The following is a 27,726-nucleotide window of genomic DNA, read 5'->3' as shown; positions in this document are numbered from 1 at the left end:
AATCCAAGGTTTTCAGTGCTAGCTAATGCATAGCCAGTTAAGGCAATATTTAGACTTAACCGTGCGTGGCTTAGCAGCCAAAAAAAGGCCTGCTTTTTATGCAGTCATATTTGCCCACTAAGCTTGGTGCTTAAGTTCCAAACATTGGGACTTTAGTGGTCCTGCCTTTGAAACACCCCCAACATTGCTGGCTTTTTCTTCAGTACTAACCAGGCATTTTCAGTGATGGTAACCGGTTAAATGCCACTGGAAATGACTAGTTAGCCACTAGTGTAATTATACTCTGGAATTTGTTGCCGGAGAATGTGGTGAAATCAGTTAGCTTAGCAAGGTTTAAAAAAAGGTTAGGATAATTTCCTAAAAGAGAAGTCCATAGACCATTATTGAGATGGCTTGGGGAAATCCACTGCTTATTCCTAGGATAAACAGCATTGAATCTGTTTTGCTACTTGGGATCTATTTAGGTACTTGGGACTTGGGCTGGCCTCTGTTGGAAACAAGATACAGGGCTGGATGGACCTTTGTTCTGTCCCAGTTATGGCAATTCTTATGTTCTTAAGATGTGAGTTAACTGGTCAGCGGTCATTCCTGGCCAGTCAACTCATGCTAAATATCAGGCCAGTAAGCTGTTAGATAATTTTGCTAATGCTCATTTAACAATGCGCTCTAATGTAAATTGTCTTTTTTTATTATTATTTTGTGTTTCTAATTATATATAAAACATTTCAGGCAAAAACTTGTACAGAAATATATGAGCAAACACTCTAATTAGTTCACAATTATAGAGAGAATCCAAATTTAGAAAAAGAACATGTAGTTAAATATGAATTATTCGCAAGCAATAGAAGTAGCCAAACCCCTAGCCAGTTATTAAGGTGCAAAAGCAGTTTGGCAAACTACAGAAGATAACATGAGGCGATTAGCTGAGACAAATGCAGTTAAACGGGAGGGATTGAAAAAGACATCTATAATAATAAAATGCTAAGCGCGCTTGCGCACTCTTACCACGTGCTTCCCTGATCCCTGATCTGTCGGGCTGTGGCAGGTAAGAGTGCGCATGCATGCTTACCATGCATCTTACATTTCACGGACTCCCATAGACGACTTTGAACTTCTCCTTGGCCAGCTCTCGCTGCAGACTCCGCAGGCTGCCCTTGCATCGTTCCAGCTCTACTTCCATGTCCCGCACGGAGAGCAGCTGCATCACAGGAGCCTCCTCGCCCAGGAACTCTGCTCGCCAGTGCTGGGCCAACTCCTTCGAGTCCCACATGTCGCTCCGAGCTGGGCAACGACAGATGGGGATCCCTCTGCCTGCATCGGCTGCTCCGATACCCGTCGAAAACTTTTCTCTCTCTATTAGCTATTCGGCGCTGGCGCTTCCACTTTCGAGCACGCTGTCAGCGCCTGCAGGCCGCGGAGGCTGTCGGTGCCTGCATGCCGCAGCAGCTTGAGGCAGATGTCGGTGGAGGAGAGACAAAAAAGAACAGAGGTAAGGGTTGTTGCTGGACAAGGGGGGCAGAAAAAGGAAGGGAGGCCTACTGCTGGACAGGGGGAGCAGGAAAGATGTGCTGCTGGCCGGGGGGAGGTAAAACAAAGGGAGAAGGGCTGCTGCTGGATAAGGGGAACAGTGAAGGAGTGATGGTGGAGGTAAAAGGAAGGGAGAATGGACAGGGGGAGCAGGCAAGGGGTGGTGGTGGACAGCCGAGGAAAAAGAAAGACAGAAAGAAAGAAAGAAAGACAGGCTAAAGAGAGAGAGAGAAAGAAATAAAGACAGACACACACACACACATTCTAGCACCCATTAATGTAACGGGCTATAAGACTAGTTTATATATATATATATATATATATTTTTTTTTTTATCGTTAAACATAATACACTTGCATGTAAATTTCAAGAAAAAATTTCAAGACCCCCTGGTCTCTCAGGGGTCCTTTTACTAAGGCATGCTAGCCGTTTTAGCGCATGCTAAATGGCGTGTGCTAAACGCTAATGCATCCATAGACTATAATGGACGCATTAGCATTTAGCGTGTGCTAGCATGCCTTAGCAAAAGGACCCCATAGTGTCCTTGGAAACATCAGGATAAATTCTAATATTGAAATTCAAAACATAATCCCCCCCTTTATGAAGCATTATGAAAAATAATTTTATTTTTATGTATTTTAAAAATTTCTAAACGGTTTACAAAATTTACATACATAGTGTTAAAACAGAAACATGATAAAACATACAAGCAAATGCTAAAAATCATGGCTACAGAATAATACCGTAACTTTGCATAATAACTATCATAAAAAGTTTATCAGCTCTACCAGAGAAGAAAATTATTTCTAGAAAAAGGCATCTACACATAGCTGCGTCTTAAGTAATTTTCTAAACATGCCCCTTTCACGACAATTCCGTATTTGACCCACCAGAGAATTCCATATCTTAACTCCTACGCAACAAAAGGTCATTTTAACAGTCTCAACAAGCCTTGGGTTCATAGTTGTCTTCAGTAAAGCCAAATTCTCAGAACGTAATGATCTGTTTGGTGTATAGCTAAGTATGTTATTTTTAAACAATTCTGGAATGTTTCCATACAAGAACTGATGACAAATCATTACTGCTTTATACTGTACTCGGAAGGCGACTGGTAGCCAATGCAATTGTTGGAAATGTGGCGAAATATGATCATATTTAGACAAAGCCATTATCAATCTTGCTGCTGCATTTTGTATGACCTGCAATGCTCTACATCTTGCTTTTGTTATTCCAAGGTAAAGGGCATTGCAGTAATCAAGCCTCGGCAAAACCATAGCCTGGTCTACAGCACAGAAATCATACGGCGTTAACATTGGTTTTAATCGGTGTAGTAACTGCATTTCTGCAAAACAAACTTGTACGGTTTTGGTTATTTGCAACTTCATTGTTAGGCCAGAATCAAGCCTTACACCTAAGATGGTCATGGACTCGTGTACCGAAAGAACATCGTCAATAACTTTCACTTCTGTAGGCCACTGATGATCCGGCTTTCCTAACTTTCCTACCCCTTTTTATGAAGCTGCCTTAGGCGTTTTTATTGCCTGCTGCGCAGGGCTGTGGAGTCAGAGTCGGAGTCGAGGAGTCGGAGTCGGAGGAAATTTCGGGTACCTGGAGTCGGAGTCAGAAGTACAAAAAACTGAGGAGTCGGAGTCGGAATCGGAACATTTATCTACCGACTCCATTTTTGAACTTGGCATACCAATCACGAGCGATTCTTTCAGCTATAGCACCCACTATATACACAGCACAAATGTTGCGAGCAACTTCTGTGGCTTTAGAACCTTGATTAAAAGCAAAAAGAAGGTGGTGTTGAAAATTCTCATTTCTCTCAACTTGACATTCCATTTTAACGATCTGAAAATTAACCAGTGCTGTGGAGTCGGAGTCAGAGTCGGAGGAAATTTCGGGTACCTGGAGTCAGAGTCGGAGTCTGAAGTACAAAAAACGGAGGAGTTGGAGTCGGAACATTTATCTACCGACTCCACAGCCCTGCTGCTGCGGTGGTATTAGCTGCGACACATAGAATTCCTATGAGCATCGGAGATAATACTGATACAATAAAAATAAGCTAATACGATAAAAAAACCTTAACACAGCTTCATAAAAGATGTTTGTCTAACTTTCTGTGGGTTGAATTAAGTATAACTTTTACTGGAAACCTTGCATCGTAAGGACAGCCATAGCAAATTGTAACCAGTAACCTGTATATTATCATTAGCCCCTAGAATGTATCAAGTTAGGATAAAAACTTGTATCTTAAATTTGTACAGAAATTATGTATGCTAAACCTGTAATGTGTTCTGAGCTCTTTGGGGACAACAGGTTAGAAAATGAATGAATTAAATAAATAACAATACACGAGAATAATTGTAGAAGTTGTGATACTGTCTACTCTGGAGTACTGTAACATTGTTTTGTTAGGTTTTACCTGATTATCAACTCCTTTGTTAACAAATATTACAGTATGTTGTTGCAAAGTTGATCTGGAGGATCTCAGTAGGATAGAGCAAACCCTTACTTGTCCTCTCTCTTCATTGGTTGCCCATCAAGGCTAGGGTTCACGCCAAACTCTTACTTTTTATATTCAAGATATGACATGGCTTGGCCACTGATTTTATGAGCCTTGGTGCAACCTGTTACATTCCAACCTGAATGTTGCATTCAGTTAGTCAATGCAGTAACTCTCTCTTCTTTTGGTAGCATCCAACTAGAGTCTTCTAAAAAAATGATGCAATGCACAGCGTCAGCATCTATGAGACAAACATGGTTTTTTTCTGTTACATAGATCTTTTTGGACCCCTGTTACGTTGCACAAGTTAGACCAGGGGTAGGGAACTCCGGTCCTCGAGAGCCGTATTCCAGTTGGGTTTTCAGGATTTCCCCAATGAATATGCATGAGATCAAGTTGCATGCACTGCTTTCAATTCATATTCATTGGGGAAATCCTGAAAACCTGACTCTCGAGGAACGAAGTTCCCTACCCCTGAGTTAGACAGTTCTAAGTCTAATAGACATTGGGACAATGGATCATCTGTTGTTCTATTGTCCTTTGATACTCAGCTTCAGGAAGTCAATATGGGGACAGATTAACCTCATACTGGAATCAACAATCCCTTTGACGTATGAGGCAATTATATGTGGAACATCGCTGCCTATTAAGCCTCCCATGGATCACTACAAATGCAGCCTTTTCCTAATTATGACAGGGATAGCTATGCAAATGATAACCCACAATTGGAAAAATTGTGACCGCCTCAACTTTCCTTTTTGGTTGGCCAGTTTATGTTTAGGTTACAAAAATGAAAAGATGAATGCTGATATGTTGGGGCATAGCAATTTTTTAAATTTGGTTTGGGGCCCGTTGACATCTTTTGTTACTTTAACATAGCTGTCTTATTTTATTTTTATACATATCCAGGATGGGGTGGTGGTGGTGGTATCTTTTTGGTTTATTTCTTGATTAAATTGTTGGAAGGGAAGGGAGGGGAGGGGAGGGATATTTTTCTTCTGCATTGTTATTGATGGAATTTAAGTGCTTACGTTGATTATTAATGTCTGTATAATTCCTGGCACTTTGTACTAGTGAAATTTCGGTCATTAACGGAAAACTTGATCAAGTTCATCATTGGCTAGATAAAAACAGACTGGCCCTCAATATAAAAAAAACTAATGTTATGCTATTTCCTTGGAAGGATAGTTTTCCTCTTGTTTCTCCAATTTCAATTCATAACACTCCCCTACAATTAGTTAAAAATGCAAAAATTTTAGGAGTAATCTTTGATAATAAACTCAATTATCATGATCATATTAGTAACATTGTGAAAACTACCTTTTATAGGTTGCGTAAAATTTGTTCCATCTCTAAATTTCTCTGTCCCAAGGCACTTACTATATTGATTCACTCTTTGGTGATGTCTAAAATTGATTACTGCAATTCTTTATTCAAAGGAATTGTGCTATATGAAATCAAACGACTACAAATTATACAAAATACAGCTATAAAATTAATAACTAAGTCTAAAAAATTTGATCATGTAATACCTCTCCTCAAAAAGGCGCATTGGCTCCCTGTTATTCATAGAATCACTTATAAGTTATGCATAATTATTTTTAAAACTCTAAACAATAAGACCCCTGTATTTTTATTTAGGTTACTTATTCCATATTCTACAAAGAGAATTCTAAGATCTAGCGATCAAAATCTGCTATCTATTCCTTCATTAAAAATTATTAATACGAGGAGACAATTTATTTTTTCATGTACAGCACCACAGACTTGGAACGCTCTCCCTATTTTTTTACGGGAGGAGAAAGAGTTTGGGAAATTTAAAACCGAATTAAAAACCTTCCTTTTTAAAGATGCATTTTCAACATAATTTTATTATTGGAGTATTATATTTTACTTTTGTTATACCTGTGTTACCTATTTCCCTTTTGTATTTTCCCTCAATGTTTCTTCTTTACTTTATGAATTGTATTTCATCCCTCCTTACCCTATGTTTAGTAATGTTAAAATTAAGAGCAATTTACCGCTATTTAAGTATTTGTATGTATTGTATTGTTTTCTAAGAATTGTAAATTTTATAGTGTACATCGCTTAGAATGTTTGATTAAGCGATTAATCAAGTCACCTAATAAACTTGAAACTTGAAACTTGTAAACTTGAAACTTTTGAAAATTAATAAAGATTAAAAAAAAAAAAAAAAAAAGATGCCTAGATGAGATTTGTATAGAACTATGGAATTCTTTGCTGCTTGAATTGCGAGAACAAGAGAACTGTGTAATTTCATCAGGCACGTACAATATTGATATTTAAAATATATTTTAACTTTGATTAATGCTATTAAGTTCTTTTCTGGTATGTAACTTTGGTTCACCTGGTTCGTTTTCTATTGTATGGGCTCCTTTTACTAAGCTACGCTAGCGGTTTTAGCGCGCAGTTAGCGTGCTACAATGCCACGCATGCTAGACGCTAACGCCTCCATTGAGCTGGCATTAGTTTTTCCATGTAGCGCAGGGGTTAGCACGTGCTACAAACGCTACCGCAGCTTAGTAAAAAGAGCCCCATGTGATCTTATTGTACGTTCCATTCAATGTTTTTGTACTTCATGTTGAGCCATTGTTGAGTTTAAGTGGCCTAGAAATGTGTGAATTAAATTAATTAAATTTAGTTATAAATAATGCAACAGGGAACAATCACAGCTGGGAGTTAGGAAGTAGAGAATGACACGGTGACAAAATTCATCACCGTTCCCGTCCCCGCGGATAACCGCGGGAATAATCCCATGTCATTTTCTAATGTCTATTTCAACCTCGGTCCTTCTACACCAGCATTCTTCAAAGCAAAGCTTGAGGATCAGTGGTTGTGGCCATTCATACTCTGATTCTTATGTGAGCCAAGGATAATGAAGCCATTGTGACATCACTGATGTGATTGGCTCTTAGGCACTGGTGGAATGAGGCATTATGACATCACAATATCTGTTCTGGATACCAGAGACTGTCATTCTGTAGTGTCTGTTTCAACCTCAGTCCTTCTACACCAGCGTTTTTCAAAACAGAGCTTGTGGGTCAGTGGTTGTGGCCATTCATACTCTGATTCTTCCCTCTCTCCTTAAAGAATGATATGAAGATGGTTTCCCGCGGTTATCCGCGGGGACGGGAACGGTGATGAATTTTGTCACCGTGTCATTCTCTATTAGGAAGGCAGTAGGGTTGAATGACTTCCATCAAATTCATTCAGACTAATAAAAAGGCTTTCTTATGTTATCATTATCAAAGTAAAACCCATTTTTACACTAAAAATTGGTCCATAATGAAGACGTCAAAGGCAGGACAATGGACAAGTCTTAGCAAAAAGAAAGAGCTTAGTTGGTATCCAGAGAGGAGGAGTCTGCAGGTAGACTCAGGACAAAAAAAACCCGCACAAAGTGGAACCAGCACTTGGAGCCAGGGAATAAAATTTGCAAAGCTTTATTGAAAATTGTAAGAAAACTCACACTGGAACCTTGACTCTACATGGGCCGTGTTTCAGCAAAGGTTGCTTTTCTCAGGGGTCTATAAGGAATATCCCAGGTGATATCAAGAAGCATGAAATAAAAACTTAATTTAGATAATATTCTGCGCTCAACCTGCAATTAGGCCGTGCTCACGTCCAAGCTTTCATCCTCCATGACAAGCTCCGGGAAGACAGCCTGTTCCCACTCCATTTCTGGGCCTGAGCTTACTTTCAAATTCTCCCCCGGAACATCAGCACCAAAGGTTTCCTAGTCATTAGAAACCGGCTGCTTGGCTTCCTTGCTCAGGACACCAAAGCAAGGTATTGAATTTAGTGCCTGTAGATTTCAGCAAATACGCTTCTTGTACTATGCGATATTTTTTTGGAGAGCTACTTCTAGCAATCAGCCATGATTTTTTTAAAAGAGAAGATACTGGAGTCAGGTGCACTCCAGGCAGCCCCTGACAATGTGTAGCGGTAGATTTAGAAACTGCATTACAGTTCAAGAAATTTCCAGGTCGGTGACCCAGTAGAAAATCAGCACTGGCGGCATTCTTTATTCCAAAGGTCACTTATAAGAATAACTGCTGTCTGCTCAGAGCTGTGATCATACTTCAGTCTGTCACTACAGCATTATGCAGTAATTGTTGAACTATTTTTAGCCGTTTGAGAAAAAAATGTGAAGTCTAAACTAAGCTGTATTAGAAGGTTGATTTTTCATCAGGTCATTATTGCAGGTTGTATCTTGACCAGTGGTCTCAAACTTGCAGCCCAGGGGCCACATGCGGCCCGCCAGGTACTATTTTGTGGCCCGTGGTCTGAACTAGTGCTGCCCGCTCTTTGCAGGGTCCTCCTGCTTCCCCCCCATGTCTCCCGCTCTTACCTTCAGATAATTACCGCAGCCTGCAGAGAGGATTGCCGGTGCTGTAGCGATCCTTGCAGGCTGCTGTCGTCCTCAGCAACACGTTCCCTCTGCCGTAATCCTGCCCCTGCAGTAATTAGCTGAAACTAAGACTGGGAGGCCAGGGGGGGAAGCTGGAGGATGCAGCAAAGAAGGGGGTAACATGCAGCCTTCGGGGTGGGGGGCGGGGGAAGATTTATAAACTATAAAGAGTTTTACCTCATGCAAAATTGTCATTTCTTTTCTGCGGCCCTACAAATCCAAAATGTGGCCCTGCAAAGGGTTTGAGTTGGAGACCACTGGTTTACCTATAACCATCACTACAAAAAAACCTAATGTTGAATATAACTATAACATCCTATTTGTCTTTGGGAAGCAGAGCTGAGATTGTGATGTCATAATGTCTCATTCCACCAATAAGAGCCAACCTCATCAGTGATGTTACAATGGCTCGATTCTCCTGTTCTCCCCTCTGCCCTCCAACCCATCCAGCAGATTAACCGTTCCCCCTATCTCAGTGGTCTCAAACTCACGACCCGCCAGGTACTATTTTGAGGCCCTCGGTATGTTTATCATAATCACAAAAGTAAAATAAAACAGTTTGTTGATCATACGTCTCTCTAGCTATAAATGACAATATTATTATTAAGACTTAGCCAAAAGGAAAGATTTATAAACTATAAAGAGTTTTACCTCATGCAAAATTGTCATTTCTTTAATAAGACATTAACTATTTTTTTCTGTGGCCCTACAAATACAAAATGTGGCCCTGCAAAGGGTTTGAGTTTGAGACCACTGATCTAGACCATCTCTTTTTTTTGCTACACATGTACCTGCCTTTTGATGATGGCTGGTATATTATTCATGCGAATGAAAACAGGAAACTATGACTAAAATGGAGTGCTTTTTAGCATGGGGAGGCCAACATTCAGGTGCCCAGAGGGCATTTGAGATCTTTACAGGCTGCTCAGAACTCTGTGGCAAGGTTAATAACTGGAACATCTAGATTTGAACACATCACTCCTGTTCTTAAAGAATTGCACTGGTTGCCAATTGAGTATCGTATTCGTTATAAATTGTTGCCACTTGTTTTTAAAACATTGGCTGGCAGGAAATCTCCAGTTTTGTTAAACTCCCTTTGTATTTATCAACCAACACGGAACTTCCCTTCCGTGAACAGTGATGCCCTGGTGGCGCAATCTGTTTGTGAAATTCACCACCAGGAACACAGGAAATCCATATTCTACGAGCGTGGACCGCAGTTATGGAACCAATTACCTGCGCAACTGCGAGGGCTTGGTGATGTCAACTGCTTCAAGATTCTGTTGAAAATGTTTTTTGTTTAGGGAGGTATATGAATGCCCATTGTCTAGATTTTTTTTTAAGCGTTTTGAAGTTTATTAAGTACAGTGATCCCCCGCAATTTCGTGGACGGTGGTTCACGGTCCCAGTCATTCACGGTATTTTCCAATGACCGGGCAGGGGAGGCAGGAGTGCGCAGCCAGAGTGCCGGCGAGTGAAGGAAATCACTCGCTGTATGCTCCGACCGCCTCTTCCTGGAATGGAACCCCTGCGAATTTCGGGGGAGTACTGTAATTGCTGTTTTAATGTATTTGTTTGTTATAAATTATGTATGTCTGTTGGAATCTGCCTAGAAATGTTGATAGAGTGGAATATACATTTTTAAAAAATAAATACATTTTGGGGGGATTGGGACTTGTATACTGCCTTTTTATAGTTTAAAACGATACTCAAAGCAGGTGCTTCAAGCATTTTTCCTATCTGTACCGGTGGGCTCACCCTCTATCTAATGTACCTGGGATAGTGGAGGATTAGGTGTCTTGCCCAGGGTCACAGGGGGGCAGTGCAGGGTTTGAACCATTACACCACACTCTTCTCCAATACAATATCAGAAGTGAGCCAAGTATAGAACAACGAAGCCATTGTGGCATTACTGGTGCGGCGGGCTCTTAGGCATTAGTGGAATGATCATTATGACATCACAATGGAATGTTGCTACTCTTTGTACCTGGAGCAGTGGAGGATTAGGTGACTTGCCCAGGATCACAGGGAGCAGCTTGGGGTTTTGCTGAGGCTGTAGCTTTAAACCACCATGCCTACTTCAATACATTCATATAACATATAACTTCAGCATGAGCACGTAAGGCTAGATTCTATGTATGGTACCTAAACAAACCAGTGCCCCCCCTACCCTATTCTATAAATGATGCATAAAGTTAGACATGGTTTATAGAACAGAGCTTAGGCCCAGGAACCAGGCCTAACCTTAGGTACATCCTTTTGCATTAACTGAAAAGGTGCAAATCCTCATGCCTAAATAAGGCGCACAGTCCGCTTATTCTATAATTACATGCATAAATCCGAGGAATGCCTCTGATCTGCCCATGACCCTCCCTTTTCCATGCCCCCCTCTTTTGACTCATGCATAAAATTTAGGCATGGATCCTGCCCCTAAATGTGGACATGTAATTTTTAATTCAAACGAATTAACACCAATAATTGCTTTAAGGTTCCACTTATTAGCACCAATTGACTCATTATTCAGTTAAAACTGCAAATTGGGCACAAACGACCAAATATACATGCGCAATTTATAGCACTTTTTCTAGCGCTGGTGTAAGTGCTCATGCCTAAATGCTAACGATATTTGCCTAATCAGATCATTTATCATTAATCCACTAAATCCCTACATTAGATCCAAAGGGCCAGATTGTATAAATGGCACCTAAGTTCGCCTACATTGTAGGCGCCAGTAGGTGCGATTGTCAATTAACCATTAGGCGCTGCTTATAGAATCACACCTAGCAGTGCTTAGGCATCGCTGGGCGTCCTAGAGGTGTGTGCCAATATATTAGGCGCCTAAGCCAACCAGGCATCGGAGAGCACCTGGACTTAGGCGTTGCTAGGCGCCACTCTGAGTTCTGCATGGAAATCTTAATTGGTTAATTTAAAAAAAAATTTTTCAATTAACTTCAATGATGTGGTCAATTACCATGTCATTTAAGCTAATTAAACACATTTGAGTTTCATACAGAATTTCGTTAGGCATTGCTAGGCATCCTTAATGTAGGTGCTTAACAGCGCCATTTGTAGAATCTGGCCCAAATTGGTTTACACCTAGCACCATGAATAATTTTTTAAAAAATGAGAAAAGAACCTAATATAAAGGAATCACAATGGAGATAAGATTAAAATAATTACAACAGATTCAAATAATAATAAAATAATCATCACAGATATTTTTGGGAGAAGGTCCCGTTGAAGTGTACTCGGTAAGAGCAGTTTTTTTAGAAATCCTGTGAACCAGTTTAGGACCTGACCAGAGATGCCGATGGAGTCAAGGTATCTAAGTAAAATGTCATGGTCAACCAGGTCAAAGGCACTGCTCAAATCGAACCGGAGTATTAAGGCACTTTTTCCCAGTGAGAATAAGTGGAGGAGGAAATTAATCAGAGAGGCTAAGACAGTTTCGGTGCTTTGATTTGGGCGGAAGCCAGACTGGGAATCATGGAGAATGTTGAACTTCTCAAGGTGGTTCATGAGATCGTGGTTGACTAGGCCTTCCGTAATTTTTTGGAATAGTGGTATAGGGACTTTCATAGGATCAATTGCAATTATAGGGTCTTTAAGTAAATTGTTCTACAACATGTCCAACACTGGCATTTTGGGCCGGATTCTCTAACTGGTGCCATTGTCAGCAGCCACCTTAAAAGTGGCCACTGCTCACATGTCAATCACGTGACGGCGCTGGGTAGAGAATCGCACCTCCGGCAAAGGTAGGCGCTGGAAATGTAGGCCAGGGTTTTCCAGGCCTACATTTCTGGTGCCTACCTTTGATGTGAATCATGCCTCAGAAGACCACCGGCGTTAACCACGCCCACAGTGGAATTAAGGCCCAAATTCTGTAACCAACACCTAAAGTTAGGCACCTATTTCGGAAGCGTCCAACTCGATAGGCGCCTATCTAAATTGAATAACAAGCTCAATTAAGCTTTTTAATCAGCACTGATTGAAACTAGGCGCCTATCAAGAAATCGCGATTCTGTAACAAGGCGCCAATAAAAATTTAAGTGGCCTTCAAAAAAATAGGCGCTATGCATGTTAGGCGTGGGCGTGGCTATGTGTTAGGCGCCTTCTTACAGAATCACTGCTCTTAAGCGTGCTTAAGCGCTCGCATGGGCGCCTAACTTTTAGTTGTGCCTAGAGCTGGCCTATTTAATGGGCGCCTCCAAAATAGGTGCTGCTCAGCGCGATTCGCTAAACAGCACCCAATTTTATTTGAATCGCGCTGAACAGTGCCTATATAGGCGCCTAACTTTTGGGTGCTTCTTATAGAATTTGCCCTTTAAGTGCCTATGGAGGTACAGTTCTGGCACCGATTTTTTAGGTTCTGGTAGGCGCCTTGAAAATCAGTGAAAACCGGCATTTAAATGGCTCTTTCACTGAGCGTAGGCGCCTACTGGCACCTAAAAAAACATCTCCGCTTAGAGAATCCAGGCATTTCAGCTTTCCCCGAGTGGGGTTTTTTTTTCTCTGTCTGTTGAGTCTGTTTTGATAATCCACCGCTACAATGCGTGCAGGCTAAATCGCCGGAAAACAGTTTAGCGACGGCGTTAAAGTTTTGAGAATCTTGTCCTGAGTTTTATGTTGTCCGATTTAGCCGCTTAACTTACGGGGTTAAATTCTGAACATCAGCATTAAGCCACGTAAGTATCGACTCCGCCCTGACATTCAGGGTAGGATGCACAGAGCTCCAGCAGCTCTGTGGGAAAATACCAGGTTCGGAGCCATTTTTGTTTGACGGGCTATGCTCAGCACAAATAGCATGCAAATTATACATACGCTATTTGTGCTGAGTACCTCGGTGAAAGGGGGAAGAACTGTGCCCGGCGCCTGCACAAAAGAGTTGAGCGTTAGGCGCAGCTCTTGGGCGCAGGCCCAGCGCAGTGCAGGGCTGTGATCATGGAGCAAATCTATTTTGTTTTTGAGCTTTGTGAGATTTGGACACAGTTGTTGTGCGTGTTTTGTACATGTGTGTGTCCCATGTTAGAACTGGACACACACATGCGCGTAGAATAAGCACAAACAGCTCCTATTCAATCTACCGTCTCTGGTAACCATGTCTGATGTCATAATGCCTCATTCCACCAATAAGAGCCAACTCCATCAGTGTTGTCATAATGGCTTGTTTGTTCTATACTTGGCTCACTTTTACTACATACAAGGGGGTGCTGAAAAGTTTTCAGGCCAACCAACTCATTTCTTAAATTCTGAGCATTATTTTGCTACTGTAGCTGGAAAGATGTTATCTGATTTCTTTAAGTGCCAATTTGCAGAAACAAAATTCTATGCTTTCACATTGTTTCAGATCGTCGATTGAACCATATCCACGTCATTCCCTTCTTGGTTGGGCTGAGAACTTTTCGTCTGTTTCTGGCCACTTAAATCGCTTCGATATTCACCACATTGGTTCCTGTTCTATGCCTGTTGTATAAATGGCAAAACGGATGGCGACACCTTCTAGACAATCTAATTTATTGAGGCAGGTGCTTTCAAGGAAGAAAATCCTCTTTGACAACTGCATGAAACAAGCATTGAGTTTCTACAATGCACTTTTTCAAGCGACATCCCTTTCTATGATAGTTCAATATTTATAACCCTGTTTATTTATTTAAAGTTCTTATAAACTGCCGTCCCACCTAAAAACTTAAATGTTCCGGAAATACTTTGATAGCTGAACTGTACAATCTCTCCCACAACAATTCATCTCTAGAACTGTTATTCACCAATCTCTAACTTTGTTAGTTCTACTCAATTTGTAGCATTTTTTAATCATTGTAAACCGCATAGAACTTCACGGTCCTGCGGTATAAAAATAAACTATTATGTTATGTTATGTCCCAGTGTTAAGTGCAGACTGCTTGAAAGGGTCTTAATATTACAACTCTCATCTGAGGAATATATTTCAAAAAGACAGCAACGCTCGTGAGATTTGGGAATGAGCCTGACCAAGTCTGCAAACGTATGCTTTATTCATGGTGTACATAAATGACCCTTCTTAATCACATCTCATTATCATTTTATTAATCTGTTTATCCTCTACAACAGTGGGGAAGACTTCCATTACTTTAATTTGCCTAAGCCCCAAAGAATACGCCAATTGTTCCAGTATATTTTATGATCTTAATTAACCTTCTACCTGTGCCTGTAACCTACAGAGAAAGAACAGCGTGGGGTACCGTTTGTTTTCCCCAATGTTATAAATAACTGTACTTAATTTTTACTGTACGAGGTTGATTTTCCAAGACTATTTACCTGGAAAAATAGGGCTGTCTAGAAACTTCTCACCCGGTATGTGGTTAAATTGGTGCAGCTTTAGTTTAGGAAAAGGCAACAATTTTGCCGTTTCAAAAACTATCCCCGTCTTTTACCAAGGCGCGCTAGCCGATTTAGCACGCCCTAAATGCTAACTCATCCATAGAATATAATGGACGTGTTAGCGTTTAGGGCGCGCTAAATCGGGTAGCGTGCCTTAGTAAAAGGACCCTACAGACACTCGTAACGTCGACAGACTCTTGCGTGCGTGACTTACATGTCATCTATTCTAGTGTATACTTACGAAGGGGATTTTTTAAAATAAAAGTAAAATTCTGGAATCTCTCGTGGCACACCCCGAAACTCTTCGGGGCACACCACTGTGCCGTGGCACACAATTTGAGAGACGGTGATCTGGCTGTGCTATCTGGTTAGTGGTTATTACAGTGGATTCCAGACAATGGTATCCAGACAATGGAATCCACCTTAATTCTTTTACCGTATATATTTGAGTATAAGCTGATATTTTTAGCCCCCCTAAAAAACAAACAATTCATAATGGGGGTCTTGGCTTATAGTCAAGGAAGCACACCATTTCTGGTCTTCCACCCTCCCCCTACACTAACTGGCATTTCTTGCCACTCTCTCCTGGACGCTGCCTCCGCCACTGCCATTAGCAAGGAATTGAAAGCAAGCTGGATCAGTACAGGGCCACGAGCATCTGCCCATGCTCAAGGCTTCCCAGCTTCAGCAGCACACCGACACCACTGCAATAAATGGTTCATAGTCAAATGCGCGCAAGACAACAGCACATGGACAAACGGGCCCAAGACAACTGAGCGCAAGACATTTGAGCACAAGACAATTCCGCGCAAATCATTTTTCAGTAACAAGCACGGCGCAGTTGTCTTGCGCTGAGTTATCCTTGCGCTCAATTGTCTCACGCTGAGTTATCCATGCGCTCAATTGTCTCGTGCGCTATTATCTTTGCGCTCATTTGTCTTGGCGTTTTTGTCTGCGCGCTGTTGTCTTGCGCGCATCTGACCTGTCACCGCAATAAATGACATCTAGATCCTTTTCCTGAGCAGAGACTCCTAGTGTGGAATCTTCCATCACATAGCTACGAGTGTCGGAGCATTTACTACACCGGCTCACGCTAACATCCTCTGGTACAGCCTGATAAAAGGGGCCCTTAATATACAATTATTTAAAAATGTATGCAAATGTGACATACTATATATTTGCTACAGAATATGCAAAGAATCTGGAAAATTTATCACAGAAAACGCAGAACAGGTCCTGGAACTTATTCAAACTCCAGCATTTCAGAAAAATGTGTGGCCTATCGATGACGATATCCTCTTCCTAGGTATGAATGCACATGGGGTTTAGAGGAGAATACTTTTTTTTTTTTTAATGAACATAGCCATAGCTTCTGTGCAATCACTTGAAACATACCAATGGTAATAAAAAAAAAAAAAAATCAATAGCATTTTATTTTCACAGCACTTAGAATGGAATTCCTATGGCGTTATAGAGACTCAAGAATTACACTTGCTTTGAAAAACAGTTTGTCAGAATCAGTTCAGTGATCTATAGCAATGACCTTCAGAAACAAAGCCAGAAAAGTTAAAATGAAAATTATATTGGTGTTCCTGCAATGAACCTGAAATCTGTGATATTTTATGGCATTATCTCAAATGTTGTATAGAGTGTAGAATTCAACGCCATTTCTGTGGTCTTTTGTGGATAAAATGTAGACAAAATTCTGGTTATGGGTTGGACATTAAAGTTTTCAGTGTTCTGGGGGTGCGAGGAGTTCTAAGTGTAGACTGGGGGGTGTTCCCCCCCACACCCTCTCAGAGCGTACAACGGAAGGCCTCAAAGCGGCGGAAGCAGCGGCACGCATTTGTCCTGCACTCAAATGTCGGCGCGGGATTGTCGGCATGCCATTGTCCTCCATGCTTTTGATGGTGTACTGTCAACCACAGTGTAATGAACTGTCTTGCTTAAAAAACTCTCGTGAGAATACAGCACGGGGCAGAGCCTAGATAAGGCCATATAGCAGGATTACTCAATAATAGCCAAAATACTGATAAACTATACCTTAAGCTTATATACCGCATCTTCTCTATAAAAATAGAGGTCGACACGGTTTACAGAAAATTAAAGAAAAATATACAATAGGGATAGGGATAATATAGAGCGGTGTTCTTCAACATTTTGACACCTATGGACCGGTGGAAATAAAATAATTATTTTGCGGACCGGAAGTTGAAGAACAGTGGGCTAAGTCATGCCCATCTCCACCCAATCTCCACCCCAGACCCCGCCCCCATATTAGTACTAATTGTAACACCATTTTTTCCATTCATTTTTCATATATACACACACAATATAATCGTATTAACACCACATAATGGTTAACCACAAAATTAAAATACACAAAGCACACTGTATGCTTTTCAACGTTCATTGCTACCAGAAAACAGATAACCCCATGCAAATGCAGGACCAAAAACTAAGGGCTCCTTTTATCACGCTGTGGTAGGCGGTTAACGCGCGGAATACCGCGCGTTAAACCGCCTGCCGCGCTAGTCGCTAACGCCTCCATTGACGAGGCATTAGTTTTTTTGGTGTGCCGCGGGTGTTAGCACGTGATGAAATGTCCGACGTGCTAACCCCCATAGTGCACCTTGATAAAAGGAGCCCTAAAAGTACTAATCTTTACAAACAAACCCTAAGATGCAAGACAAATCAATCAATAAATCAATAAATCACTTCCTGAACAGACAAATCAATCACTTCCTGAACAGACAAATCAATCACTAAATAAAAAAAATAAAAGTATTTCCCCTACCGTTGTTGTCTTTCTCCCTTCATGCTGTGCCTTGCCTTCTGGCCTGGCACAGACGTATTAGCGCACTCCTTCGGCCACAGACCTACATGCGCACGGAACACGCAAATAGGAGTGCGCATGCGCGGCTAGCTCTTTATTATATTAGATTTGATTGATGGCTTATTCAAAATTCTAAGCGATGAACATCTCAGTAAAATTACAAAATTAAGAGGGCAACAAAACAAAGAGAACTAAACCTTACAAAACATCGAAAACTAACTTTACAAACATAATAAAACACGAGGAAAGGATGGGAAAAGAAATACAAATTAATTGATAAAAGAGAAGACAATTATGGTAAAAAAAACAACAACAAAAAAACAACAACAATAGGAAGTGAAAGAACAATAAATCTCAGAGAAGTTATGGGATTGAAATGAAACTCCTAGTCAGGTTTTCTAATTATTAAATGCATCTTTGAAAAGAGAGAAGGCTTCCGGTTCAGGCATAAGATGCGCATAGGAGCCTTTTCCCATGGCATTGTGCACTGCAGCACTCAGGGAGCCGTCCTGAAGACGCTGCGTTGATCGCATCGTGGACTGGCAGCTAAAGAGCACTGTCTTGGGCCCAATAGACGTGCCGGTCCTGTGGACTGGCAGAAAATTTCTACGGACCGGTGGTTGAAGAACTCTGATATAGAGGGAAACGAAGATCACAATTTTGAAAAAAAGCCAGGTTTTCAGATGCTTTCAGAATAATTGGAGAGAGCCCAGATCATGCAACAGGACAGGAAAATTATTCCAGAGCTCAGTAATTTTGAAAAGAAGAGACTTCCCTAGTTTTCCAGTATGGATGATGCCTTTCAGCGTAGGAAAGGTTAATTTAAGTTTTCGAGTAGGTCTGGTAATCTCAGATCTTGTAGAATTCCAAAATAGAGGAAGGAAGGAAAGATGCCATGAACATAAGAACATAAGAACATAAGCGTTGCCTCTGCCGGGTCAGACCAGGGGTCCATCGTGCCCGGCAGTCCGCTCCCGCGGCGGCCCCCCAGGTCCATGACCTGAAAGTGTTCCCTACCTAACTTAAAATACCCATACCCTGTTCACTCAATGTCCTGTAAGGTAAATCTCTATCTGTACCCTGTTATCCCTTTCGCTTCCAGGAAGTCATCCAGTCCCTTTTTGAACCCCAGAATTGTACTCTGTCCTATCACCTCTCCGGGAAGCGCGTTCCAGGTGTCCACCACCCTCTGAGTGAAGAAGAACTTCCTTGCATTCGTTATGAATCTGTCTCCTCTCAGTTTTTCTGAATGACCTCTTGTTTTAGTTGTCCCTGCTAGTCTAAAGAATCTGTCCCTCTCCACCTTCTCTATGCCTTTCATGATTTTATAAGTTTCTATCATGTCCCCTCTCAGTCTCCGCTTCTCCAGGGTAAAGAGCCCCAGCCTGTCTAACCGTTCGGCATATGAAAGGTTCTCCATACCCTTTATCATCCTCGTTGCATGATCTTAAATGTAAAGCAAGCACATTTGAAATAGACTCTAGAAATAATTGGAAGCCAATGGAGTTTTAGCAAAAGCAGAAAAACATGATCAAATTTACTTTTTGCAAAAATCAGCCTAGCCGCAGTATTCTGGATCAACCGAAGTCTTTGAAGACTTTTCTTAGTCAGGCTTAAGAAGACCGCATTACAATAATCCAACCTTGAAAGAATGATTGATTGTACAAGAACAGAAAAATGTTGTTGATGGAAGCAAGATCTCACTTTCCTCAACATATGGAGAATAAAAAAAAACATTTTTTCACCAGAGAATTAAGATGGTCATTGAAAGAAAGTGTTGAGTCTATAATGACACCCAGAACTTTACTTGAAAATTCAATTGGTAGTGAAGATCCTGAAGGCAGTAAAATAAACAAACATAGCTGATCTAATTTTGGGCCTAGCCAGAGTAATTTTGTTTTAGACTCATTCAACTTCATATGTACAGTCAGGGCAGGATTAACCAATAGGCCAAGTAGGCACATGCCTAGGGCCTGAAATGGTCAGGGGGGCCCGATGAAGAAGGGCATCAACATTGTCTTTTCCAAACGGCGATAGGCCCCTCCAGCATCGATCGGCAACGCGGGCCCTACCCTGATCGGCAATGCGCCCCCCCTCCCCCCCCCATCAACGGAAAGTAAGACAAGCAAGCAACGTGGGTAAGAAAGACAATGGGAACTGTAATTGAGCAAGCGGTGCTGCTTGCCCAAAGCTTCCCTCTGACGCAGCTGCCTATTTCTGCCTGGGCGCATGGTGGGGCGGAGCAGGGGGCCCAGTGTACTTGTGTGCCTAGGGGCCCTCAATGAATTAATCCTGCCCTATGTACAGTAAGGGCCCACAACTGCATGTCATCTGCATATGTATACAGTGTTTCAAGGGGAGAAAGATGGAAAAGCTTCAGAGTGGTCATGTAAATGTTGAAGAGAACTGGAGACAAAGGTGAACCTTTCGGAATTCCGCATAACGGCTTCCAAGAAGATGATATAGTGCTATTCATATTGACATTGTATGAGCGAGATCGTAAGAATTTCGAGAACCAGTCTAGTGCTATAGAATCGATACCTATCTCAGAAAGTTGGTAAATCAAAATGTCATGGTGAACAACATCAAAGGCCGCAGATAGATCAAATTGAAGCAAAATTTTAAACTTGTTACACGAATGAAGTTGCTAGACCTTTGAAATTAGGGAGACTAGTAAAGATTCAGTACTAAAATTAGGTCTAACTCCAAACTGGCAAAGTAAAAGAATGGAATCTCTCCAAATATGATGAAAGCTGAGCCGATATAATAGACTAACATTTTGGTCAGTAGAGGAATATTCGCTATAGATCGGTAGTCACACGTTAGATTACACACTTACCAACAGCTTGCCAATGGCTGGATATGGATTATAAATTTTAAAAAAATAAAATAAATCTGTGAAACTAATCAAAAAGAATAACAAATTCCACCAGCAATATATAAAAAAAATCTGTAAACACTCGTCACCCACTCTAACTTCTCAAATGCATAACAGGATCCTAATAGAATTTTCTCAATGAATTTTCCACCGTGCTTTACTTATAAAAAGCCTATCATACCACTGAGCTATTCACGCTCTCTGGTTCCACTGTATGATGTTTGAAAATCCACTATTGTTCTCATTGCCAGAGAGTCTTCTTCACATTACCATCCAAATCTGACGGGAGGACGTGCTCTAAAATCCAGACTTGCAGGTCATCAAACTGGTGCTTATGTCAACTGCAGTGGTTTACAAGGGGTGCTGTTATTTTTCCAGTATTTACATGGCGTTGATGTTTAATTACTCAAGCCTTGAAACTTTCAGAGTTCTCTTTTTGCCTACGGTTCTTATAGGAACTTGCAGGAGTTTTTATGCCCTTCTACCTAGACTTAGACCTCTAAAGCACAGGATGAGCCTTTAGAAGTTAGAGGTCACGTCAAATGTGCACACTGTTCTGTTTGTTACACCATTGAAATACTTCAGGATTTTATTAATTCATATGACCAAAGAACCACCATATTATAGTCTCATACTATGTGTCCAACATCATCAGTCATTTATATTATTATTAGATGTCCTTGTATGCATGAAAAATTGTTATAAAATTATCCCCATAGCCACTCAAAAATGGGTGTTCTCAGAGGCAAAGTTAGATAAGAACATAAGAACATAAGAAGTTGCCTCCACTGGGTCAGACCAGAGGTCCATCTCGCCCAGCGGTCCGCTCCCGTGGCGGCCCATCAGGTCCGCGACCTGTGAAGTGGTTTCTGACCACTTCTATAACCTACCTCAAGTTCTATCTGTACCCCTCTATCCCCTTTTCCTCCAGGAACCTATCCAAACCCTCCTTGAACCCCTGTACAGATTTCTGGCCTATCACATCCTCCGGAAGCGCGTTCCATGTGTCCACAACCCTCTAGGTAAAAAAGAACTTCTTAGCATTTGTTCTAAACCTGTCCCCCTTCAATTTCTCCGAGTGACCCCTAGTGTTTGTGGCTCCCCTCAGTTTGAAGAATCTGTCCTTATTCACTTTCTCTATGCCCTTTAGGATTTTGAAGGTTTCTATCATGTCCCCTCTAAGTCTCCTTTTCTCCAGGGAGAACAGCCCCAGCATTTTTAACCTGTCAGCGTATGAAAAATTTTCCATACCTTTTATGATTTTCAGTGTTGGCTGCTAACTTATCAAACCAAACCAAAACAAGGCACAAGCAACGCAGGTTTAAATCTATTGAGTTGTATTTTGGCCAGCTAGAGTTAACAGTAGTATAGTAAGGGGGAGAAGAGCATCCTGGATGCCAACTTGGGGTGCCAGCCATCTCTGGTCTCAAATGTATTCTCTCCTTCCGTACCTCTTGTACTTGTCACTGGCAGTGAGCAGGGTCTCTCCCACCACACACTGCTTGTGCCGGCCTGAACTCTCCTTCTGATGTCACTTCCTGTTTACAGGACCAGGAAGTGACATCACAGGGCAAACTCAGCCAGGGTATGCAGCAGGTAGGAGACCCTGCTTGCTGCCAGTTGCAACTACAAAAGATATGGGGGGGATGCATTTAAGAGACCTCCCCCAATCATTGGGGGGTGATGCCAGGTGCCACCTCACTTCACTAGGCCACTAAGATTTAAACCCAACTTCACTTGCAAACAACTGAAATTGAGCCTAGGATAGCTAAAACATAATCAGTTGTCTTAACTGCTCTGCCTAATGTTGAAAATTAGCTCCTTGTTTTACTGTAATTGGGGTATATAATACCACATCAATCGTGGAGCTAAGAACCTAGTAGACATAATTACACCATTCCAGCAAGAACATCCTTTTCACTACTTCTTACAACACAGCCGCCATGGTGATACAACAGTGTCACAGAGAAAGACAGCATAATGCTCTTAATTAACAGGTAAATTAACCTTAGCATTACCCTGCTCATTTTATTGTGGATTTAGTAAGTCTTTAATTCACAAGTGCTCATTACTGGCGAGTTATATAAAACAAGGGAATTCACTGGAAGATTCAATAGTCAGCTTCAAAAACCTATCACCTTCAAAGAGCTATAAACAGGATAAAGACGGTCCAGGGGGCAGCTACAAAAATGGTCTGCGTCATAAAGGTGGAAAGTCGTTGTCAGCGGCCGCCGATCGTGTGCCAATCATGTGATGGCTCCATGTAGACCAGGGGTGTCCAACCTGCGGCCCGAGGGCCACATGCAGCCCCGTGAAGTATTTTGTGCGGCCCCGGTCAAAGGTTATGCAGTGTTTTCCTCTGCTGCCCCCGGGTGTTTACCCTCTTGCCGGCTCCCTCCTCTGTCTTGCTTCAGCATTTGCGCGGCCCCAGAAACATATTTTTCGGCCAATGCGGCCAGTGGAAGCCAAAAGGTTGGACACCCCTGGTCTACATGGAGCCATCACATGACATTGTCAACAAACGTGCCGCCGGGGTTTTCAAGGTCTCCATTTACAGCTCCCGCCTTCGATGGGGATCACGCCTCCACAGGCGCTTTACGGTGTCTGATGCCACATCTAGCATTAGCCACACCTACAGGGGCTGCAGGCGCCGCGAAGCGCCTCCAGGGGCATGATTCCAGCACCTCCCACCTTTATTACACCAGGGGGCGCATGCCCAAATTTCTGACTAGCGCACAAGCTATAGAACAGTGCTAGATGCGTGCCTAACTTAATTGTTAAACTAGGTGGCAATTGGCTAAAAGTATCAACAAGTGACATTGATTGGCACTAATTTATAATTACGCACTTGGGTGCTGTTCTATAAACTTAGGGTCCCGTTCTTTAAAGAGCGCTCACAATGTAGGCGCTGAGTAATGTGGCGCTTAGATGCACTTCTATAAAAGTTAGGTGCACTTAATAGAATCATGCCTAGTGGCGCTTAAAGTGCTCTTAAGGCATCAATAGGCTCTTAAGGCATCAATAGGCATGTTAACCTTAGGTGCACCATATTTATACCAGGGTTTTCTTGGCCTAAAAGTCCAGCGTCTAAGTTAAGCACCTAACAGCACCTACTACTACTGTTTATTACATTACATTACATTTATGATTTCTATTCCGCCTGTGCCTTGCGGTTCTAAGCGGATTACAGTTAAAAGAGATCAGGACATTACCGAGAGAATTACATTACAACGATTTAAGTAAATTACATGTTGTGGTATAGAAATACAAGTATAAGATATCTAGATTTATCGATAGAATAACTTGACAGGGTTCAAGTAGTTACAAGGTTCAGTGGGGAAAACAATATAGGCAACTGAAGAAAGATACCTAACTTTGAAGGAATCAGTTAAGTGGATACCTAAGGGAGATGCTTATTTAGGAGAAGGTTAAATGGATACCTAAGGGAGATGCTTATTTAGGAGTTTGGATATTTTTGGTAAATGAGGTTCAAGGAGATGACTAGTGTGTTATTTGCTGGGGAGAGTGCAAGTGCGATTGGGGAGGGGAATATTAAGTAAGGACGTGTTTTTTGAAAAGAAATGTTTTGATTTCTTTCCGAAACACTTTGATGTCTGTTGTTTTGATCATCAGTTTGGTGATGGTGGGGTCAATTTTCGCTGCCTGAGTTACTAGAAGGCTGTCGTAAAGTTTCTTACGTCGGGTACCATTATGAGGGGGGAGGGTGAAAAGATTCTGAGTTCTTCTTGATCTGGGTAGTCGGTAGCAGCAAAGACGGTTGTTCAGGTAATTGGGGGCCATACCATGGGTTACTTTGAAAAGTAAGCAGTAGAGTTTGAATTGAGTTCTTGCTTTTATCGGAAGCCAGTGAGAGTCTACATAGGCGGGTGTGACGTGGTCGAATTTGCTGAGCGAGTAGATGAGTCTGATAGCTGTGTTCTGAACGGTCTGTAGTTGTTTTATCATAGTATTTGGGCAAGGTAGGTAGAGGCTGTTGCAGTAATCTAAGGAGCTGAGTATGAGGGATTGTACAATGATCTTGAAGTGTTCTTATAGGAACTTGCAGGGGTTTATCATTTCTATAGCACTGAAATGCTATACTCAGCGCTGTACATTTAACATTCAATAGATGGTCCCTGCCCAGAAGAGCTTACAATCTAATTTGGACAGACACAGGACATCTCAGGGTTGCTGAGTTTCTGGTAGAAGGAATGATACAATGGGTTTAGGTATCTTACAGTGAGAGGGAGTTGAAAGCTAATTCAAACAAGTGGGCTTTTTAGCTTGGATATGAATACCACTAGAGATGGAGCGTTATATATTGTTCCAGGCATACGGTGTGGCAAGAAAGAAGGGACGGAGTTTGGAGCTGGCAGTGGAGGAGAAGGGTACAGATAAGAGGAGCTTGCCTGATGAACGGAGTTCACGGGGAGGAGCAAAGGGGAAGATAAGTGAAGAGAGATATTGGGGAAGGGGGCCTTCAGAGTGAATTCACTTGTAAGTCAGTAAAAGAAGAGTTTAAACTGTACTCGGAAACGGACGGGGAGCCAATGAAGTGACTTGAGGAAAGGGGTAACGTGAGAATAGCGGCTCTCACGGAATTTGAGTCGTGAGGCAGCATTTTGAACAGATTGAAGAGGCGAGAGACGGGTGCGCCGGAGGTCCGAGAGAAGCACGTTGCAGTAGTCTAAGCATGAGGTGATGAGAGCATGGTAGTGTGTTCAGAGAGGAGAGAACAGATTTTGGTAATATTATAGAGGAGGAAGCGACAGGTTTTGGCAGTTTGCTGGATCTGAGCAAAGAAGGAGAGAGAGGAGTCAAAGATCACCCAAAGCTTTAGATTACTTCCTACCCTGCTATACCTTTGCATTACCTGCTGTATCTCCAACATATTTCCGGTTATACCCAACCTCCTTCGGCTCACTAATGTAATTGAAATTTGTTACCAATGTATTTGACAATACTTTCTGTAACATCACTGTATATGTACAGTCTCTTCCTCTGTAAACCGTTCTGAACTGCTTGTGGTATTGCGGTATACAAATAAAAGTTATTATTATTAATATTATAGGAACAACCATTTATACCAGTCTTTGACCCGATGTACATGTTCAATCCCACGTGTATCAATGTATGATTTATTTTATTACGCCAATTCTACCTGCACATCCATTACAGAATTGATCCTTAGCAGCCATATTTTTGGTGGCCTAATCGTTGATGCTCTTTCTTGAATCTACCCCTAGTAGCTCAAGAAGGAAAGTTATTCTTACTGAGAGGCAGCAAAGCCAAATAAATTACTCTGCTCTCATCCCCCAAGTTCTCTAATTATTGGGCGACGTTGTGCTTTCGTTGTGAATGAACCACAGACATAACAGAAACTATCTGGATGATTAGTACAATATCTTGGCATGATAAAGACTGATATTAATCACCGTACATAATGTCTGTAGCATAAAAAAAAACCCAAAGACAACTGTTGTTAACCCTCCTTATACGTTTATCCTATAAACGCATGATATATCGCCCAATTAACGTTTATAATTATATATAATGAGTCTCATCACAAAAATGTGACGTGCTAGTGAACAACTAAACACAGATTTGAAACCAGCATGAAAAATATTATAAAACCCACCCAACATTAACTCTGATGAAAGGGATGTGTTGACCGGTGTTATTGATGCTAGCGATGGGTAAAATTATGGTAGGACCAAAACCCAGAGCCAGAGGCCCATCACATTCTGCTGCTTGTGTTCTTGAAAAAGGTGAGTTTATCTGTCTTTAAAATACAGACACTGAGATGACTATTACCATCAGATCATGTGTGCTTCTAATTTTGGACCAAGCTCATCGAAAGTGATTACTTTTTGGTACCCTTCCCTTATATTCCTCAGAAGGACCACCTAGGACTCAATTATTTTCATTGTCCCAGGATTTAAGTACCACTTCCTCACTGGATCATATTACAGTTTATTAAATAAATATTTTAAACCGCCCTTAGCATTCTTTATATATTAGAAGTACTTAGCTTTATGTGGTCTTCCATTCAAGGACATTGGGGCCAACATGTTTCACCTGATGGTTTTTTCGAGGCCAATCATCCCTTTGCTAGTTTAGCGCCACTAATAACAGACCACTAAGGGCGGTTTAAAATATTTATTTAATAAACTATAATATGATCCAGTGAGGAAGTGGTACTTAAATCCTGGGACAATGAAAATGAGTCCTAGGTAGTACTTACTCGGACTGGAAGAGCGTCACCAGTGGGGTGCCGCAGGGCTCGGTGCTTGGACCCGTGCTCTTTAACATCTTTATAAATGATTTGGACATAGGTACGACGAGCGAGGTGATTAAATTTGTGGATGATATGAAGTTATTCAGAGTAGTAAAGACGCAGGGGGATTGCAAATATCTGCAACGTGACATAATCAAGCTCGAGGAATGGGCATCGACATGGCAGATGAGGTTCAACATGGATAAGTGTAAAGTGATGCATGTCGGTAACAAAAATCTCATGCACGAATACAGGATGTCTGGGGCGGTACTTGGAGAGACCTCCCAGGAAAGGGACTTGGGAGTTCTGATCGACAAGTCGATGAAGCCGTCCACACAATGTGCGGCGGCAGCAAAAAGGGCAAACAGAATGCTAGGAATGATAAAGAAGGGGATCATGAACAGATCAGAGAAGGTTATCATGCCGCTGTACCAGGCCATGGTACGCCCTCACCTGTAGTACTGCATCCAGCACTGGTCGCCATACCTGAAGGAGGACACGGTATTACTCGAAAGGGTCCAGAGAAGAGCGACTAAGATGGTTAAGGGGCTGGAGGAGCTGCCGTACAGCAAAAGATTAGAGAAACTGGGCCTCTTCTCTCTCGAACAGAGGAGATTGAGAGGGGACATGATCGAAACATTCAAGGTACTGAAGGGGATAGACTTAGTAGATAAGGACAGGTTGTTCACCCTCTCCAAGGTAGGGAGAACAAGAGGGCACTCTCTAAAGTTGAAAGGGGATAGATTCCGTACAAACGTAAGGAAGTTCTTCTTCACCCAGAGAGTGATAGAAAGCTGGAACGCCCTTCCAGAGGCTGTTATAGGGAAAAACACCCTCCAAGGATTCAAGACAAAGTTAGACAAGTTTCTGTTGAACAAGAACATGCGCTAGTAGGGCTAGTCTCAGTTAG

The 27,726-nt window shown here is 41.8% G+C and overlaps 1 long non-coding RNA gene across 1 annotated transcript in view; it reads right to left on the bottom strand.

Annotated features, from left to right (window-relative positions):
* Positions 1–731: 731 nt before the first annotated feature.
* The window catches only part of LOC117364343, a 66,836-nt gene continuing 39,841 nt past the window's right edge, over positions 732–27,726 (bottom strand). The window contains exons 2-3 of the long non-coding RNA XR_004540217.1: positions 3,956–4,277; positions 732–1,446 (exon numbers count right to left, since the gene is read on the bottom strand). This is a non-coding gene — a long non-coding RNA (uncharacterized LOC117364343). The remainder of the gene's footprint in view (positions 1,447–3,955; positions 4,278–27,726) is intronic.

Source organism: Geotrypetes seraphini, chromosome 7 (genome assembly GCF_902459505.1).
Source record: "Geotrypetes seraphini chromosome 7, aGeoSer1.1, whole genome shotgun sequence".
Taxonomy (NCBI): domain Eukaryota; kingdom Metazoa; phylum Chordata; class Amphibia; order Gymnophiona; family Dermophiidae; genus Geotrypetes; species Geotrypetes seraphini.
Note: the sequence above shows the minus strand (reverse complement) of the source record. Positions and strands in the feature narration are given on the sequence as shown.